Raw genomic sequence first — 14670 nt, 5'->3', positions numbered from 1 at the left:
TATAAAAAGTCCTCAGCAAAAGAAAGTACATCCGTTTTTTCATTTCTAAGGATTCACATTTCAGGACATATTGTTATTATTATACAGTATTTATATAGCGCCAACATATTAAGCAGCGCTGTACATTAAATAGGGGTTGCAAATGACAGACAAATACAGAGAGTGACAGAGGAGAAGAGATGCAGCAGAAGAGGAGCGGAGGGAAGGATGGATGAGTCTGGCTGCAGCATTCATAATAGATTGTAGAGGAGAGAGTCGGGGTAGTGGAATACCAGAAAAGAGGAGGTAACAGTAATAACAAATCATCTATCCATAACGTCATATGAACAACACATACCATATTATACTGTTTCAATATTTATTTAACAATGTCAAAACGCAGAAGCAGTGTGAAAAATTAAAGTGTAACTAAACTCTCTGGTGAGCTTCTGCCATAACCAGCAAGTATGCCCAACAGGAATATAGAGCGTAAGTAGCAGACAGAGGCAGCAAATCAACTGTGCTTGATTAACTGATCACCAACAAGTGTGAACACCTCTAAAAAATCACAGACTTACAAGATTTTGTCCTTCGAATCATTTTTCCTGAATACAAAATAAATGAAATTCCCATCGAATGTACTTCATCATTTTCACATATGTTCATTGAAATTCAAAAAAAAACGTCAGCTGTTTCATTCCCTTCAAGTTGCTTTGCTCCCAATTATTTTATTAAATCAGAAATGGCTTCAGATGTGAAAATCTGCTCTTGTGAACAGACACTAATTCAGCAATGTGTGCTAAAGCACGATAATCATAAACATTGTGCCTGGTGGTGTCTCCCAAGTCTCCCTTGGGTGCTTAGAACAGAATATTCTGGTCTACGGTCGCTGCTTCATGGCTTTAAAATGTAACAGTTTTGTCTGCATCTTTCTCTCATCCAGGGGGTTTCTTATTGTTTGTCAGGGTATCCATTTTTTATGCACTGTGCTTCAATGTATACAGCCATTGCTAGCATATTTACCAGCTCATATAATGTAATGATAGACTGCTGGGTCTATTTTCAGTATACAAGTCATGTCATTGTTATTCCTGCTTGTACAAACTGTGTTAACCTCTGTGTGTATCTTTCCTAGCACCAGATAGATTTTCTTGCAAGTGCATAATAATAATATAAGTCTAAGGTGTGCTTACTTTTTTAGCCCTAGGTGAGGTTGGGGCGCAATTACTGCTTCCACACTAATTCTATGGGTGAAAATTTACATATTGTGTCTTACCAGCAAGCAGTCCATAAAGAATGAATAGGGGCTGGTTCAGGACCTCCTGCTGGTGCTGGGTGTAAGATGTGCAAATGCTGGTTCTTTAGGGACTGGTGGAGAAATGTAGGGGGTCCAGCAGATGGCAATTTCCAAGGAAATCTATACTTAGACTTAGACAGATACCTTGTCAGTCTCATACACTGGCCCTGATTTAATAAGGTTCTCCAAGGCTGGAGAGAATACACTTTATCACCCAGCTTCAGTGTTCAAAGTGTATTCTCTCCAGCCTTGGAGAACTTTAATAAATCAGGGCCACTATATTGTAGTTTTATTGTTCTAATTTTGCTCTGTTACGCATGCACCAAAGTGTAAACACTGTAAAGAGGTGATTAGCCGGTCCTCTCTGAGCCAGCCCACATTCTGCATAATTACAAAAATTGCAGAAAATACATCAAAATCTAAAAAGATTTCATTTACAATTGGGACTTGATAAGCCAAATGAGATTACATTAAAAAATGTTTACTAGTTAAAAAAATATGCTTTATTTAATAAATTTAAATTTTATAAAGCATATTATTTTATACCTAGTAAACATTTGTTAATGTAAACTCATTTGGCCTCCAAAGTCCCAATTGTAAATGAAATCATTTTAGGTTTTGATTAATTTTTTGCTGTATTAGCGATGTGGCCTGGATATGTTAAATAGGGTGGATAACACACTACTACTGTTATTAATTACGAAAATTGTTACTTTCTCCTACACTATAAGTACATGCTGGTCATGTACTTATATATATAATAACAATATAATTGTAAGATAATATGACTATATTAATTAAAAAGGATCATTTCATTAATCACTTTCATTAAATCAGAATGCCAATAAAAATTTTTTAAATAAGTCTTGCCTGTGTTGGACAAGAGTTTTGGGTTACAGATCACTGATCAATATTTCTTTAATTCATCCTTTATGGATGGAAGGCCAGCATTAGGTTTGGCCAGCTAACTGATGAAAGAGGTTGGTGTCCTGCTGATAGAGGTTGGACTCTTGTTTCTTTTAGTTGGATTAGTAATTTTTAATGCAATATACTGATCATAAATTTTGGGTGCCAAGTATTTGGGGCACTGCACTCTTTAGGGTTATTATTGATATTAGTATTTATACTAGTTATACTATACTGTCATTATACTACAGCAGTGTTTCTCAACCAGGGTTCTGTGGAATGGTAGGTTCACTTCAGAGGTTGGTAGAGCAATAAGCAATCTGTGCCTCTCAGGTCAATTTAATTCTAACACCAATGCTCTTTTTGGCCATCTGTAAGGGTGACATTTTTCCACTAACCAGATATGCAAGAAGCAATCTTCCCTTTGACCGTCAGACTAATGTACCGTGATCTGTGTATATAATAATTATACCAGGGGTTCCTTAATACCTAAAAGTTATTTTAAAGGTTCTCCATGGTAAAAAGATCCAGAAAGGCTGTACTACAGCTTCCTCATGATACTTGTGGTAAAAGGGGTAAAGTGAACATCAAACTAACCAGCCCCACCCGTAACTGCAAGGACTCTGCTGTCAGTTTGACAGCTGGGTATCAATCTGTGTCTGAGCTGTCAGAAGCTTCTATTTAAAAAAAATATTTTCAGAAAAAGTAGAAAATGTGAATTTAAACAAACAACAAATAAATAAATAACTACAATAAAGGGTACAAACACAAAGTATACAAACTTGAAAAATGTAACAAGTATACAGAAATCAGCTTTTGATAAAACATCATATGAGCACAGATTAAAAGGGTAAATCAGTCTCTGTAGTAGTACTTGACCCTTTGACATTTAAATATTCTGCAAAAAGGGGAAAGAACACCAGAGGGAGTGGGGGGGGGTGAGGAGGAGGTGTCTACATCAGGACGGAAGTTGAGCCGAGGAACAATGGGTGATCCATGGATCCCCGGTAGACTCAAAAGTGTGTGGAGTATCTTTGACTATACATGTGAGTTTATAATTTACCATTATAAAGTTAAGTTTAATCGATAAAGAAGCCATCGGTATTGAAGAAGATTTCCATGCTATAGGCATGGTGATTTGGACCACCTGAAATATTTTTTGTATATTTAGATAATGGCATCTCAATTTTACTCAAGAGGGCACATTCTGGACTAAGGGGGGAGATAATTTATATTATTGTAGAGAACTGTCAGCAGCCTCTGTATGAAGAATACCTACAACAGTAATACCTACAACACATCAAATGTCCTTCCCCAAACTCACACTTTTTAAAGTTTTCAAATCAATATGCATACCCTGTTTTTTTGCATTCCTTGGTCTTGGATCCATAACAGTGTGATCATGTACTGCAGGGGATGTGTTCTTAATGCCTCAGGATGACAAAAGTTGGGTTAAATGCTGGGCGTCGTTCAACATGGAAAAAAGTGGCGACCAGATCTGGAAGTAGTGAGCCTGCAGGGGATAGAAGAGTTGAGTATTGTAGCCTGAGAACATCTTGTTTTTATTTTAACAATGCCTGGGATACATTTTTAGGAAAAATAAATGCAACAGAGACAGAGGCAACAGAACTTCACTTTTGAGCCTCAAATCTCAAACGTAGTATATACATTCTTCACTGCACAATGCCACTGGGGATGTGGCTCAGGTCAAGGGTAGGGATGAGCAAAAATTCCGCTGGCATTCTCGCAAAAATTTCCTTGAACTTCTAATGGTTCCGCGAAACCATCGGAAGAGGAAATTAAAACAGGAGGATTCCCAAAGCTGCATTCAGCCCTGGGAATCTCCCTGTTTGTGATCCCCCGGGGAACTAGAGGTTAATTAACGGGGATCACACACTCTTCTCAATGAGTCTTCCCACAGCTGCAATCATTGATGAGCTCAGTGTGCGATTCCCGAGGCACTAGAGGTTAATTAACAGCTGTGATCGCAAAGTTCCCACAGTCCCACATTTGTTACAGATACAAATGTATCATTGTAAGAGATACTTATATTACAGTGTCAGGAGGTTCATCTGCTGGGCATCTTCTCAATGATTGCAGCTGTGGCTGCATTCATTAAGTATAGTGTGCGATCTCCGGGGCACTAGAGGTAGTTAACTTCTAGTGCCCAGGGGTTAGCAGAGGGTTTCTAGGGCTGGATGGTGCAGCCCTGGAAATCCTTCTGTTCAGCGAGACCTTGACCTCTCGGTGAATCAGAAGGTCGTTCTCGTTTACATTTTCGATAAGTGAGAAAGGCCTGATTCACCGCGAGATCAAACTTAATATTCTCGCTCGCTCATCCCTAGTCCTGGGCACTCTAACTTAGCATTCCAGAATAGACTTCAAAAAAGTCTAGCCTTGTAGACTCATTTTAGAAGTAGTTTGGTGCTCCTTTCCATGTCTGTTGGTTGTGTTACATTTTCAACCCTTTTTAAATTAGGCTTGAGTTAGGTGTGGCTTTTTGTTTCCTATTAGCCCTTAGTTAACCTTAACTATTAGTAATATTTCCTCCTGCCACAGCTTTCTGCCTATTGGTGCTCATTTTGTCCATTTTTCAGCAGTACGTTATTAAAATATACAAAAGTCTATATTTCATTTGTAAATAACCTCACCATGCTTTGAACTAGAAACATAAATGCCTTTATAAAAGGAACATTTGACTATCCCCACAGTTCGATGATGGGGGCAAGCTTGGCAAGGTGTACATTATTTTTCTTTGAAATCCTGAAAGGTATGTATAAGATAAATGCCAGGATAAAAGCTCAAGACACAGGTAGGCTTTATATCCTGACTGGGTATATATGTATTATTTTCAGGTTTCACTGGATTGTGCAGTTTATTCTGCTTTCACTATATTCTGACCATAAGATATTAAAGTCCACCCGCCCGTATTTAAGCCTCACCAATCTTTTAATCCATATCCTTTTGTGTATGCATGTTATCATGAATTAATGGTAGCTTGTTGGAAGCTTACGTGTTGCTGTGGTAATGTGCAAACATGTACTTTCAGCTCTCGCAGATGTTTACCCTTTGTGGACCATAGATATATTCTCATGTCATCTATGAGCCTATTAATTTGCCAATTACTTTTATCATTGTTGCCAAATAATTAGGTATTATTGTTTTGGGGGGAAACTCTTAACAAAGGTTTTTTTTTTTTTTTTTTGTGGTATACTTATTTTATTTTTCTATATATTTTAAAAGCAAGAATAAAAAAGGAATCATACTTTCTTTCTTTGACCAGTGCTCATTTTAAAACAGCTACTGTTATTATATATACTAATGTTATTCTGTATCATGACATTATAATTATATGTCTGGTGGAGTTATTTATAAGTTACACTGCAGGTTTGCTGCTGTTGGAGTGGGAAAGCAATTTACAGGAAACTGTGATTGTTACAATGTAACTAAATGGTTGCATTGTATCTATCAATGATCATTGCACCAAGCTGTTACGCATTCATTTTCTATTTAATTGACGAGTTGATTTGATTATTATCCAGCCAATACAATTACTTTTGTCTTTGATTTAGCCTTGCAAAAATCAGCCAGAAGTGATTGAAACAGTAGAAGAAAAATCAATAGACCTCAATTAATAAACATTACCCATTTTTACAGTGACCATGGAGTCCTAGTGACGAAACCTTGTGGTGAACACATTGGGACCCGTTTGTTAAGGCTCTCTAATACTGGGGAAGATAAACTATCATTGGAGAACCTGAGTGATCCAGCAAATCTGGAGTTCTTAAAATTAATTTGCTTTTAGTTGGCAAATGTTTTTATTTTTGGATCAGATTCAGAAACCAAATTCAGGTTTTCTGGATCACCCAGGTACCCCTAAGACAGTCTATCTATTCCAGTCTTAGAGAGCTTTATTAAATCAAGCACCTTTTATTCCAGGGTATTAAAAACTAAGCCGACCACTGAAAGATTATAAAAATTATCATTGCTAAACACAGTGTAAAGAATGCTAAATGCCTGGATGTATAGCTCTTCTTTTGCTTTCAGTATTCTCAGTTACACCCCTGAAAAAGCATGCAGATAACTGGATGACAAGTTGCGGTGTAATTAACTGAACACATGAGCTGCATCTTTATTCTTGGTCAGTTTTTCGAAAGGTTTTAAAGTTGACCTATCATCATATTTTTAACATTTTTTAAAATAATGGCTATCCATCATGAGTGTTTTTTGGTCCCTTTCGTCTTTACTGCTGTGGCCGTAATGACTGAAGAAGAAACCTGCTGCATCCTAGGATAAATATGTCACATATCCCAAAACAGGGGTGTAGTCGTAAAAAAAGAAGAGGGGGTACGGTACTATTCATGGCGAGTGTGCATGCGCATCATTGTTATGTAAACATGCCCGCCCCACTACACCCCTGCCTATGTGTCACTCAAAGGGCAAGAAACCTACCCCAGAGTGACGTCATGATACCAGAACTCGCCCACTCTCCCATTGCAGGCTCGGAGCTGCGACTGAGTGAGTGATTTAGAGAGACAACCCCCCCACTGCCCTGAGCCTGCAATTGCATTTACAGGAGACATGGCCGGGAGCAGACCGGCAAGAGCCGCGGACCACCAAAAAGTTCTTTGCAAAATAATTGTGGGCATGCATGCCCATTCCTGAAAAAAGTGAGGACACGGCATTCCCACTACACCCGTGCCCGCCCCACTACACTTCTGTCTAAGAAGGCTGTGGGCTGCTCCTTCTCCGCGTACCTATAACCGGGCATGCGTCATTAGGGGCTTTCCGTTAATGTAAAAAAACAAGGCATGTATAGTGAGATAAAGACTAATTTCTTTACATTTCGAGGAAGACATGTTACCAGATCTTGTGTCTAGATAGTCCGAGTTTGGGTAACATGAAGAAGAACCCAGAAGAAAAAAGATGGCAGTGTTGGATGAAGCAGTGAGCCTTGGAAAAAAAAAGGGAAGCCAAGACAGCGCATGACTTGCTGGGTATGGTTTGTGTACAGATTGAGTGATTTTCACAAGTAAAAGTGATTTCATTTTTAATGAAGGTTCCCCCTTAAAGGCAGAAGATCAGGACACCAACCAAGCAAGCAGCTTACATAATCTTTCAATGATAGGTGCACTTTATACGAATGGTATAGATAAAGTAGTCTTTCCCGGTCAATCGCATAAATGTTGTACAGCATTCAGCATAAAATATACAGTATGTATTTCAACTGTTTATTAATCTACTTGCCTGGAGATTTTCTTTACCCCCAAAGTCAGGAAATTATGCAGAATATAAACATTGATAGCGAAAAAGGTTCTTTCCCCATTCTAAAATGTGATTTGTGTCCTAAAATGACAGTTTAAACAAATATTTAATAATAGGTATATTATTATATGTATATATGTAAAATATTATTTAATAATGAGTTGAGTAGGCGAAGGTTAGAACTCCGGTGTACTTTTTATTGGTCTTTCTGTCCCTGATTCAGATTATTTTTACTGGTGAACCCACTGTCACCAGAATTAAAAACTTCTCTGATGGAGCCCCAGATAAACCCAAGAGGGGGTCTAATCATTTTTTACTTCATCCAAAAATGAAAACCAAAAATTGTCTGGACCCAGAGCTTAAGAATCTTTGATAATGATGTGCTTTCCATCCAGGCAATACTGTGTTGTGATTATTTGTAGGTAGTATGTGAATATATTTGTTCTGGGAGGGGAGTACAGTATAGTATATCTAGAACTAAGCTGAATACACACTCATCGCCAATAAAAATGAACCTTTTCTGCATAGGTCTGGAATACGTAATCCCTGGCATTGACAGATTTGATTGTCTTTTGTTGAATCCTGTGGGAGTTTGATTCACCCGTGGTTTCTTTTTTTATTCTTTTTGGACTGCATGTAGGTTTGCCCTGAGTAAAATTTCCCCCCGAATTGAGCACCTCTAGTCAATCAAATGAGCAGCAAAGGATTCTGGTTTGATCAATCTACAGTCACATGATAATTGGCACTCCTCAGTCAGCCGACTTTACTACCTTTTGTGTTAGCGGCAGGGGTCTGATTTCAAAAGCTCTGCTCTTATGCTCGGTGCTGCATGTCATGCATAATGTGTTCTGCACCGCTCAACCTTTACACACAAAACTGCTTTCAGTATACTGCTGCTGTAGACTGAAGCTAGTTACTGACACTGGATGAAAGTCATTATGAGTGAATGATTCACAATTACAACCTCCTTTTTTGATACATATGCATTCAGTTTGGCTGAGTGTACTGCAGATGCGATCGCACATATAGTGGGGTTAGTTTATCAAAAAATATAGTCTGTTCATTTTGAAATGTGAATTATCCCCTTGCAAGGAATATATATCATACTATAGCTTACTAAGCACATATTCCTCTGCAAGAAAATCTAAAATTTTGGCCTGCACATGATTGGATGGCTGCAATCAGTGGAGCTTCATTTCAATCACTAAGGTATATTTCTTTCATTGGAGGATAATTCACTCAGCTAAGTGAACGGCCTACATTCTTTTAGTAAATTAACCCTAAAGCTGATATGATCATTGACTACTCTTTGTGCGGGTCTGTACATATTTTCGAAGATCGCCAATGGCACCCAAAATAGTCATGGATCATCATCTCTTTAGGATGTTGGCCAATTTTTAAATGAGAGATTATCTAACTTGAATCCCTAATTTTGAGCACCATTTATCTAGCATCAGTACGAGTCTCATACTGCAGCTCATTCTTTATATATATATATATATATATATATATATATATATATATTCATATATATATATCTTTCTTCAGTATAATTGTAAATAATATTTAGTTTTTTATTAGTAAAATTTAATTGTCAAAGAGACTGAAATGCGTAGAGTAATGGTGCATATTAATAATAAAAAGACTGGATGTGAGTTTTTGAAGAGCTAAAGAAGCAAAAGTAATAGTTTAGTATTAGATAAAGCAAGGGTCTCTTGCTTCTGATATGTCTTTGATCCCTTATTTGTATGCATTAGTGATCTGCACAGACATTAATTATTGTAGACAGTTCCACAGCTGAACTACATTTACACTCTGAAAATGAATAGTAAACTCCTATATATATATACAAATTATATGCTTGTATATGATTGTGTAGTTGTTGCTCCTTATTGTTTCTCAATATAAGGACTAGGACTTAAGATTTCTTTATATAGTATTGCAAAAACAAAGAAATTGTAATCAGGCAGGTTAAGTATTGTAAAAGAGACAGGAAATGTCCCAAATTTTGAAAGAAAAAAGGGCTGCTAGGACTGATGAAAGTTTAATTTCTTTTTAAAACAGACAAATCATTACATTTTTAACAATTATATATATTCATTTTATAAAATGAAAAAAAAATTAAATAGTTTTTTTAAAAAAGTTTTTGGAGAGGTCTCCTCCCTTTTTGCGTCACATATCCCAGATAAGGGCTGCTTCTTCTCCACGTGCCCGAGTTCAGGGGCTTTTCTATAGAGCTTTAATTTTTAACGTTATAAGAATACTCGTCACCCGACCTCACGCCCACGCAGTGCGAGTTTGGGTGATGTGAAGAAGAACCTGGTGGACAGAAGAAAGAAGATGGCCGTGCCCACCATTCTATCCAGCGCTGTAAGGAAGAGAGAAGCCAAAATGGCACAGGATTCAGTTTGTGGAAGTATCGAGTGCTTTTCACCAGATAACTGTTTTTTTTTTTCATGATAGTTACACTTTAACAACAGCCCTCTCCATTTTCATATGCTTAATATCACTTAGTCCAAATGGAATTGAGGAGAAATACCATTCAGGTGTTGGTAGCACATATCTCACCCAAATTCCATGTATGACCGTGCTGATTCTGGTCCACTCATTGCCTGGACAATTACCATAATAATAAAAATAATAAGTAATGCCTAGACCAACATCAGCTTCAAGTCACACCTTTAGGTTTAGATGTATGGTCTAAAACTGTGCAGTTAGCCGCTTTGGGTTCACAGTAAGCTCTCCTTTCATTTGCATTGTGGTTCCTTCTAAAGCAACCAGAAATGTCTAGAAGCCTCATGGAGCTGCTACACATCGTAACAGGAACACAATAAAAAAATGGCTCCCAACCACTCTTATTCAACACATGGGATCATGGTTGTGTTTAAACCCATACCTAAATTTAGCCTATAGGTCAGGGGAACATTAGGGGCCAGGTCAGTATATGGAGCTGAGGGCGACACTTGATGTCAGTAAAGTGAATGACAGTTGTCACTATCTATTATAAGCAATTGACATTATGATTTTGTAATTAAATACTTGCTTTCACCTTTTTTGATTGTTTGTTGCATCTTAGTGTTTATTATTTCCTACAGCAGCTTTTATCCAGTTCTTGTCTATATGCATCCTTTATAAATAAGGGTCTGAACAAGCGCCTGCATGAAAGAAACACTTGCCTTTTATTTTAATCAAAGCTACAGATTTGTAAACAATTCGAATGTCTTTTAAAATTACATTACCATGGTAAAGTTTATAGTAGATTTTAGTAATTGATTTATAAAATTTAGGTCACTATCAGGAACCTTACATGAGCAATGCTCAGTCAATGCACAGGTTCAGACATGTCTCAGGATTAAGTGATCCGGTGCAGCTCCCCGGCATCTAGCAACTTGTCACCTGTTTGGTCACTCACACCAATCTCTGCACATTTGGCAGCTGGCATAGTGAGCGGTACGGCAGGGAGAATCTACTAGTAACCCCCCCAGGGGCAGTGGGGTACTGGCATGAGGAAGCAGTAACTGTACGACAACCTCATGGCTAGTCTGAACATAACCTGAACAGTGCCAAAGCCATACAAACATATAAACACTATCATACAGAAATAGGACAATATAGTAAAGCTCCATAAATAAACATAAAAAAAATAAAATGCTATAGATTTGTCCTAAGAAATAAATAAAAAGTTGTCATGTCCAGCTCCTTAACAACAAATAATTTTTCATCAGTGCTGAGAAATCAATAAATTATGTTATTATATAACTACTAATAATGGAAATCAAATCTTATTTTTTCAGTTACAAAAATCCCCTATGAATATTTTTTTTTTCTAAAAAGGACACATATAAAACACTGCCATCCAAACAGAATTCTAATTTTAATGGCAGTACCTCTACACCTCCATCTGCTATATAAAGAAGTCTTTTTATGCTGTAATATTTCCTCCTTGCCGGCATATTGCGGGTAAGTACATCAGAACCCCACCATGATAGTTATTTCCTAAGGACACGTGGATCCTATATAAGGACTGTAAGTACAATAAGCTTTTAAAAAACACTTGAAAAGCTTTTAACAAATTTCGATCGGCTTTCTTGAGGCCTTTAAAGCACCCAACAGCTCAAATTTGGGTACACTAAACAAAGATCATAATGACAGTAATGGCTATCACTTTAAAAAGCTGAAATCTGTATGAACATTGCCCGAAGGAGAACATTGTTTACTTGGTAAATCTGACCTATGTTCTCTTGGAAAATCCAATTATGTACAAAGGATTTAAAAAAATTAAATTTTCTCAGCAAATAGTTAAATGTTTAAAATGAATATATCTTCCATCAGTTTTTAACAACAAACTTACCTTAGGATTATGTGTGCATATAAAGTATATTGATATCCCAATCCTTTTTATTTTTTATTTTTTAAAGATACATTTTTATTGAAGTTGATTATATGAAATCACATGACCAGTACAAAAAATAAAAAACAAAAATAAAAAAACAGTAGCATGTGTTTACTTATTCAGGTTGAAAAAAGTCCATCAAGTTGAACCACTTGGGAAATAAACATACTACAAACCAGCATATCCCCGGAGATGCGCGGCTCCGGCCGCGAGCTTTTTCAGTTGCTGAATTGCGCGACGGCGTACGATTTCGGATCGCGAATACGAATGCGCGAGCGATCATCCGATTCTGCTTGATGAATTAGGGCCATTAAATCAACCAGATGTTACCTGGATCAACAGTTGCTGGTTCAAAAGTTTTTTTCTTATTTTTATTTTTGGATACAAAGTAGGCTCTGAGGCTCCATTTAAAAAGTTTCCTCTTACTACTTGTTTTTGAGAATTTAACCAGACATGAAGTAGGAAATACCTACAACAAGGAAAAAAATTGAAGGAAACTTTATAGCTCTGACCGCAATAAAACCTAATAGGGTTTCTAATCAATCAACACTCCTAATTCTTAAAAAAGTTTTGGGTATAGAAATACTTTAATGTATTTTAGGTTTTCACCTGTAACAATTTCCCTGGCGTAGAGATTCAAAAGCCTAGATCAGTGTTTCTCATCCAAGGTTTCCTGGAACTCTAGGCTTCAGGGGTTGCAAGGGGTTCCTTGAGCAACAAGCATTTTGTGTTTTTTAGGTCAATTACCACTGACACCAATGATCTTTTTGGCTATCTGTAAGAATCATTCTTTCCACTGACCACCACGCTAATATACTATGAGCTATAGATATAGTAATTATAGCTGGGGGTTCCCCAGAAGACCTGAAAGTTTTTTCAAGGGTCCCCCATGTTAAAAAGTTCTAGAAAGGCTGGCATAGAGACTGCTTACACTACCTAAGTAAAAAACAATCATCTTGTTCAATTCACGAACCCAGCAAACAATATGGCATGCATGAATATAACATGGCACCATGTAATTAACCAAATCGAAACAACCAGCATATTAGGGTTCAGCAAAACTCGTATTCCATCAACAACTCTGAGTTTCAAAAACACAACAGAAAACTGAGGATTCTTTCCTCATGTATGCATGTATCCGAAACATTGGTGTTTTAATATCAGTAAACAGAGTGTGGAAAATCGCTTTAAATGCCTGTCAACCACTATGGATAATAGAGTTGAGGTTGTGGATTGCTGTATGTGGCTGCTGAAGCTGAGACACTGTAACCACACTAGAGAAGACTCCAGAGCTATGTACGTGCACCTGGCATCACATATATTGTTCATGTTAAGTACATTCATGGTAATATGTAACATAGGTGCTTATTAGGGAAGATCAAAATATTCCCTTTCACAGTGCATTCATCTGGATTTTTATCTGTGCCATGTTTAGACTGACAGTGTTAGCATCTACTTTCTGGACCTTTATACTGGCCCTATGATAACATATTTATGAAAATGATGGTGCCAATTTAGCTCATGGTTTTGTCTGACACAACTACAAATTTAGAACCATTTCAGACCTGCAATGAGCAGCAGAGTTGTGCCGTTGGCCCATCTACTTTTTTAAGCCACTTCCATTTAGGTGAAAGGGTGTTGAAGTGTCATTTTTTGCATGCAGCTGCGGCAGATTGTGGTGTGGTTCCCAAAAGCGACATAACACTTTGGACTGTATGGTTGCTGTTTAGGATTTGTGCCATAACCCCGAGCTACATGCAATGGTGCTTAACTGCGATTTGCCTCTCCCAGCTGCAAAGTAGCAGTTTGCTGTGCACCCAAGAGCAGAAAATCCACATGGTTTCACACCATGGGCCTGAAAGGACCCTTAATCTGATTACTGGGGGAGAGAAGATTTAGTAAAAGCAATCCCTGCTTGCAGCAGACTGATCATTTTAGCTTAGGCAAGGTCATTCACCTGGAGCTCAAGACCAATTTTCTATTTTTAAGAAAAAAATGTTCATGTAATACAGTTGTAAATGATTGGTAATGGTGGTAAGGTTCTTCCAACAGTCAATTCTAAGTCACATTGTAGATCTTCCAACCTTGGATTTTGAAAAACTAAAAAAAGAAATTCTTGACTGAACCGATCAGACTCTACTTGGAATTTGACCATAATTATTATACGTTTTTTATATAGTGGCGACATATATTGCAGCACTATACAAAGTCCATAGTCTAATGTCCCTACCATAAAAATATGTCATTATCAAAGTCTGGGTGGTAAGGCCAATTTGGGGGAGGAGGGGGGCCAGGTAACCTAACTGCATGTTTTTGGAATGTGGGAGGAAACCGGAGTACCCGGAGGAAACCCACGCAGGGAGAACCTGCAAACTCCATGCAGATATTGTCCTGGCTGAGATTCAAACCAGGGACCCAGCGCTGCAAAGGCCAGAGTGCTAACCTTTGAGCCACCATGCTGCTCATTCTACTCACTTCAACGGTGGCATGAATTTGTAATTATTCTGAATTCAAATGACTAAAACAGTGGTCACCAACCTGTTCGGTCCCGTGGACCACTAAAATTACCAGTCGGGTGTCACTCAAAGGGGAGAAACCCCATAGTAACGTCATGATGCCAGAACCCCGCCAACTCTCCCATCGCAGGCTCAGATCCAGAGACACAACCCGCCCACTTCCCTGAGTCTTGTACAGAGGACGTGGACAGCGGCTATGGCCAGTGCACCCCCTTCTCCTGACCCCACTCAGGAGCGCACCGGCTGAAGACCACTAATTGGCGACCGCTGGACTAAAAGATACATACAATTTTGGTCATCATGAACAAAATCTA

This window comes from Pyxicephalus adspersus, chromosome 2, assembly GCF_032062135.1.
Source record: "Pyxicephalus adspersus chromosome 2, UCB_Pads_2.0, whole genome shotgun sequence".
In the NCBI taxonomy this organism is placed as follows: Eukaryota; Metazoa; Chordata; class Amphibia; order Anura; family Pyxicephalidae; genus Pyxicephalus; species Pyxicephalus adspersus.
Note: the sequence above shows the minus strand (reverse complement) of the source record.